The sequence below is a fragment of the Neopelma chrysocephalum genome, unplaced genomic scaffold (genome assembly GCF_003984885.1).
Source record: "Neopelma chrysocephalum unplaced genomic scaffold, ASM398488v2 Primary Assembly neopelma1_119, whole genome shotgun sequence".
NCBI lineage: Eukaryota > Metazoa > Chordata > Aves > Passeriformes > Pipridae > Neopelma > Neopelma chrysocephalum.
In genome coordinates this window covers 2,453,591-2,460,703 of record NW_020897781.1, presented here as the reverse complement: position 1 = coordinate 2,460,703, position 7,113 = coordinate 2,453,591, and positions in this window count along the sequence as shown.

Here is a 7,113-nt window from a genome sequence, read left to right as displayed (position 1 = left end):
TCCCTCCCCTTCCCGTCCCTTCCCTTCCCTTCCCTTCCCTTCCCTTCCCTTCCCTTCCCTTCCCTTCCCTCTTCCCCCGGATGGTGGAAGCACCAGGGGCACGCACGATGTTGACAGCTGTGGGCATGAATTGTGATCTGGTCGTCGTGGTTTAGGTGGGATGACAGAGGAGGCACCTGTTGTGCAGAGAGATTTCCAAGGCAAAGGCCCTGTCTATTCCCATTTTCTTCAGAGGCTCAGATTGTTCCTCCCTTCCATGTGCCAGGAAAAGGTTTGATCTGTAATGGTCCAGCCCAGCTCTGGAGGGACACTCTGCCCAGCTGTGGGTACCAGTAACTGAGTGTGACACTTGGGTAGGAAACCACACCAGAGCCTGCAGGGTGTGAGGAATCATCACTGTGACTGGTGGTGTTTGGTCCACAGAGGAACCTCAAGGAGTTTCTGAGGCAGCCACTGGCAAAGCTGAGAGCTGCATGGCGAAGGATAATCAGGATGCTTTGTCCCGTGTTCCTAGACTGAGATGACAATAAGGGCATAATCTTTAATTGCAACAGAAAGAGGTCCCAGTTTCTTTTTTTTCCTACACTTTGCAGACTGCTTCATGTTACTGAGATATGTTTTACAGATAGTACAAGGGCATTCCAGGCTTTCTACAAACATGACATATGCCTGGTCCAGGCCCCTCAAACGTCTGTTCAGACAGGATGGGATGAATCCTGTGTAGTGACACATGGATGCGAGAAGGTGGATATTGCCTACGGGCAGATGCAACCAGTTGATGCAGATGCACCTGGTAGGTTATTTGCTGTAGTAAATAGCTTGGGTGTTAAGGTGACAGGAGGCTTTTTCCAGAATGTGTTCTGTTTTTCTCAGGCCCTCTATGAGCGTGGTTATCTTGTCCTCTTCCCATCACCTCCCTCTGTGCCAGCCGTGCGCTAACGTGAAATGACGAGCTTGTCTCTCTTCCTTCTCCACATCAGAGCCAAGAGCTCCGAGATGTGCAGTGACACATTCACCCTCTGTGCATGCAGAGCTGCTGCCTGCAATGAAGCTGTTCCCCTGCTCTGTGAATGTACATCTGGAAGGTTGTATTCCTGTAGCTCTGTCCGAGCCTGGCATCAGAGTCTGCACAACATTTGTCCATCATACTTTTCACTGCTCTTCTCTTATCTCACCTCCAGTGTTTGAATGTTGCAATATGGTCATGTCTCTCTTTTGCTCCCCTTATCGGGCTTATCCGACCATGAAGACCAATTACTGGTTTTAGTCACTTAATTGTTTTATGACAATTGAAGCACTTAACTACTCCTGGGACAGATCACTCTATATATTCATGGTGACACTCTATATATTCATGGTGACAGTCTATATATTCCTTGTGACTTTCAAATACAGGTGAGCACAAAATGACTTCTGCTCATCTCTGGAGTCAGTCCCACACTCCAAGTAATAACAGACAAATGGAGGGAAGTACCAGAATATTATCACTGGCATAAATCATTCCCATGAGAAAGACATAGAGGAACTGTTAACAGTAGGATTGTCCCCTGCTAGAAATGATTTACTCCTTTTGTAATATGTTAAGATCTCACAATGAGAAGGACTAGTAGTGTTACAAACTTTCAGGAATCCTGGTTCTTATAATGACATGCTACAAGTATTGCCAGCTTTCTAAGAATGTCATGTGCATGTAAGTGGGCTGAAAATTAGAAGTAAACACTTTTCACACAGGCTCTCTTGTGGTTTATTAAATAGATGAGTTCTTCAATGGTTATTTCAACACTGACGGGCAGCTTGGGAGGTATATCAGCTACAGGAGAACAGAGCAGAAGGATTTTCTGCTTTACATGTAATTCCAAAATGCACAGCTGAGAGAAATCACTTGGAGCCTGAATGAATCTTAAATCAAGTCGGTTTTAATGTGCTACCAAAAAATGCACACAGAAGAATTTGCTTTGGACTTCGTCCTTTCATTTCAGCTGTGAATAGGCATCTTTGAAAATATCCAACCTAGTTTCTCTCTGAAAACTGAGAAACAGGAATTTAGATTTTGATGTGTTGGACTAGAACAAAAAAAAAGGAAGACAAAAAAATAGCAGAAGGGAGTGACTCATGTGGAAGAACATGGCAGAATATAAAATCTCTTCCAAGTGCTTTGGGGGAAAATGGACATATGCAGTAGAAAATAAATTTATCACATGTCCTAGAGTATTTGCCAGCTTTAAAGTGGGATTTATTTCTTCCAGTGTTTTATATATTCAAAACTTGTTGTGAGCATTTAATAATTAATAGCAGACTATCATCACTTCAATTATAATAGTTACTGTAACTGTAAGATCCTTGAGGCAGGACCCATACCTTGATTGAGACTCTTTCACATCACAAACATTTTACAAATAATAATTTAATTACTGCTTTCCCTATATCTGGCTTCATACATTCAAGGGGTTTTTGTTAGCTTGACAAGGCAAAATCTACAAAGGAAAACACTTGCTGAGCCATCTCCAGGGAGCAAAGCATGAGTAGCACAGCTTGCCAAGGCCACGCTGCCCAGCGCTTGCTGTGGGGGCTGTTTCAGGACTGCAGCTCCCAGGTTCAGCTGCAGCTTGGAGAATGCACTCATCCTTCCAATCGAAAAAAGTAAATTTGGAGGTTGTAGCACCTGTTACTGCAGCAAGAGCTTGACTACAATTTATTTCAGTTTTGATTCGAAGAGAGGGAGAAAATAATTGAAATAATTACGTATTTTCTTCAATTTCGGCTGTAGTTCTAAAGCCATGCACCTGAACCAAACCAGGCATCTCCCAAAGTCAGTGCCCACTGCCTGAATGTCCAGAGGGCTGGGATGAGATGGGGTGAAGCTACAAAGTAATAACCTTTCTGAGATCTACATGTTACATATCACATGTAGTTAAAGAACTCAAAGTTTGGGGTGGACACATTATTGAAATGTGTAAGAAAAATAGTTGTAAAAATTGTCACATTCACTTAAAAACTTCAGTTAGTTTGCTGGATAACAGCATTTTTGACTGAGGGACCAACTCAGTTGGTTCCACCAGAAAAGAGGAGGGGGCAACCGAGAAAAACGTCTCCATCTCTATCAACCACATTTGGATATTAAAAGAAGAACCAAACCATATCTCTTGAACAGAACAGGAGGAAGGAGGTTTAAGAGAGACCAATATGCTCTGATCGTGTGGTTTTTGTTCGGACGGGGGTGTCTGTCCTTCTCCCCGCGGTCGGTGCGGTGTGTTCGGACGGGGCCTGTGTCCTCCCCGGGCCGGGCTGGCGGTCCCGTGCTGACATCTAGCGACCACTGGAGGGGAGCGGGCACCCACCGGCACCCCCCCGCCTCCTCGGCATCGAGGCAGAGGTGGGCAAAGCGCTATAAAATCAGAAGTAACCCACAAGGCTGACGGGCTCAATAAGACCCGGGAGCGCTTGCGGGTCTCAGGTTGCAATCTCACCCCAGTGCTTTGGGTACCTGCCCCGTAAATACAGCCCTCTCTGGCGGCAGCTCTCATTGCTGCGAGCTCAGCAGGCTTTGGATCTTTTATTCAGGCAAACACAAGGAGAGTGGAAAGAGGTGCTTAAAGTATCAAAATGTGTGAATGGATCACGTTCCGTTGAGTAAAAAGGATGATGGGATGAGCAGAGTTGCTCTACTGGAAGTTCACTGGAACTGCTGGAAGTGGTGAGTGAATACTTCTTCCCTCAGGTGTAATAGTAGAAAATCAGCAAGAAAAAACAGGTAGAAAAAACCCCACGAGCTGTGGCAATGCTGTGCTGGTTCTGGCCATTTGGAAATGGTCGGTAGGTAGAAGCAGAAATTCGAGGCAGGGAAAACAGGCAGAGCTCAGTCTGGCAGGTGTGTGGCCAAACATGCAGGTCTGGACTAGCCAGAGGTCATAGCTGTCACCTGGCAGCATGACAGGAGTGCAAGAAGAACTGGAGCTGCTGAAGTGTTAGTGTCTAACTGCTGACTTCTTGTCTATCACTTGTCTATCACACAGCTGAGACTTTCCTCTCAAAAATCCCTCAGTGATGCAGGAACACACCACTTTTATTTTATCTTATGGCTAAGGCACAGGACTCTGGATATAAGACTTCTGTTCTCAGTTCTACCTGAAGGTGACTCAGGTCCTAACAAGGAGTTTGATTCTGATTACAAAACCTGCCTGAGAGGTTAGGTGGGTGTGTAGAGTCTATGCTTATGATCCTCCTACACTAATTGTGTATTCATGATAATACAAAAGGCTTCTATAACTGGCTGATTCTGCCACAGCTCCTACAGCTTTTAAGAGCAGCCTGAAGAGTGTCAGTACAACAGAATGGTCAATATTGGGTTGCTCTTCAGACAAGTGATGATGAAGAAAAGCCTGCACCAGCAGTTGTCCACTCACAGACCTAGGAGCACACTTTATGAAGGAGACTTCCAAAAGGGAAGGAGAAGATCTTCCTGAAACTTTGAAGGTTATTTTGAAGCAGTTTATTCAAAGTAAGAGTTTGTTTAATAAGTACAAGCCTCTAGGATAGGTTTTGCTCTGCTGATATCACTCAGTCATATTTTTTCCCCTTCACTAGATGGCAGCAAGAAGATAGGTATAGGAATTTGTAGGATTTTTTTTTTTTTTTTTAATACAGTAAACAGAGAGTTTTCAGTTGGTTTCTTGTTTGAATTGATTTCTTTAGCCGTCCCCGTACAAACACAGCCCACAACAACCAAATCAACCAGCAGCAGGATGGTGGAAAGCACTGGTAGAGGTGCCTGAAACGTCTCTGTTCCAGGCAGAAGAGACTCAGGGTAGTTACAGGATTCGGCGAGTGTTTCAGCAGGGAAGGAGCGATTGTCTGGTCTGCAGTTCCCTCTGCTGGCAAAGTCTCTTCTTGCATCAGCCGGGCTCGGAGACAGACGGTAGCTCCGGCAGAGCCGGGGAAGCAGCCCCTGCCCACAGGTTCAGGGGAGGGGTTCGCACAGCTCTCGGTGTGGAGAGGAGATGTGCCTCCAGGAGCCTAGGATGTGCTGCCTGGGCACAGGGCCGCACTAACCCCTGCCCCTTAAAAGAAAAAGGGGACATCATCCTCTCTTTCTCATCTAGCTCCACCTCAAGCTTGCAGATGGGATACTGGATGTCAAAATTGGATGTACAGTTCTTGCTTCTCACAAATCCCAGTCTCCTTCTCCAATTTTTCCTCCCCAGTCCCCTGGGACTGCCAGCCCTTTGGCACTAGGACAAAGTTCTTTATGGCAGCTAGAATTGTGTGGAGGACCCCTGGCTTTGACTGCACCCTCTACTACCTGAACAGCCCTCACCATTGCTTCTTTTGAGGGAAAGGGTGTACAGATATCAAGCCCTGCACAGAGAGGAGAAAGCAGGAATTTTCAGGGAGAGTTTGGATACTCTTATGTGGGGCTATATTGCAGAACATGCAACTATTGAAGAGAAGGCAGCAACAGGTACCACAGCTTCTCCCTTAGAGAACAAAGATGTTGCCTTCCTTTAATGAAACAAAACCAAGTGCCAAACACAGTCCTTTTCTAACCTAGAAAAAAGGTTGAAGGTTCTTCCCAACTCTCTTATGAAATCAATGTTCATTGTGGAAACTCTCCACAGTTGGGAGCAAGGAGCAGCCGAGATCCATTTCCCAGCCAAAGCAAAGGAGGTAGCTGGGCTGTGCTCCTCTCCTGCCACGGGGGCTGCACGACACCAACATGTTGCTGCCTGGTTTGCCAAGAAGAAAGAGCTGATGGAAGCTGTAGGATGCAGAAGGAAGGGGGTTGACTGTTCAGAGCTGAAGGGCTGTATAGTCATGTTGTGGCTGGTGGGATGTGCACGCTCAGGCTGCCTTTGGTTTCTGTGCTCAAGCACAATAACTAGTCCATGTTGTCATATCCTTAAGCCTTAGAGGCATCAAAGAGGTGCAGGGGATTCTTCTGCTCACTGACTTTGTCAGGCACTGGCTTCTGCCATCGAGTGCTCTGTTTGGCTCTTACACCTCTGCAGAACTGACCCATGAGAAGAGAAGGTGATGCTTGAGAAGCTTGAGAGATCTGAATGTGACAGATGGCCTTGAAGAAAAACTAAAAGGGAAAGATATTCCAGTGGGTCAGGTCTGCCAGTGTCAGGAGTCACAGAAATGGGGCCAGGCTTTCTATCAGAAGGTTTTGGGAGTAGGGATCTGGGTACAGAATGATGTCTAGGTTTCTGCCCCAAACACAAAGGCTTTGTTCTCTTTCCTGCTTTTCAGGAGGTTTCTGATTCTCTGGGAGCTTTCAGTTCCTTCCTGCAATGTGAATATCCCATCCCAAGTGAGGGAAAACTTGGCTGTTCTAATAAGGCAAGGGAGCAGTCGAAAATGGATTAAGAAGGGATTGAATGTGTCTTGTGAGAGCTTGGCTATTGATTTCTAACCCTCCTATTCTGATGTTATTGCAGAAATGATTTTCTTCTGCACTGTGCAGAGATTAAATATTAATAAATAGAAAATTAAAAAAAAAAGTGGGAGAAAAAGACCAGATCCCAAGACAACCCATTGCACAATTAAAAACCAAATGAAGGATTTCTAGAATGAAAAACTTCGTTTCCTGAAGTTTTCTTGAGCTCAGAGTAGAAACATAAGGAGTTTTGATAAGATCATTTGTAATATTTCTGTTTAGTGTTTTGTAGCAGAAGTGTGTGAGTTTGAGCCACATCCTCTTGCAGTAGGTTGAGTATAAAGACAGAAAAAAAGGATGGAGATTTGCTTAAGTCTCATTCACCAGTGACCCATTTACTCACTGATGATGAAGTAAGGCGGAACATGCAGGTCTACTCTGGCTTCACTTACACTGCATCCTGCAGTCATACTCAGTTCCATTAGGTTTCTATTTATTATTTAACAGAGGAGATGGAAGACAAGGCACACCAAGGTGATTTTTATGTCCCAGACTTTTTATTTGCACAAAGAGTCCACAAGCTGCTACTTGCCATGAACTCTGTGGTTTCCAAGTGAAACCCACATCCCTGGGCCTCTGAAGGAGGAGGTGAATGGACAGGCAAGCTCTGCATGCAGATCAGGGCTCCCACTGCACACAGGCTTTGCAAGGAAATCAGCTCCCTACCTTGAGCTCTC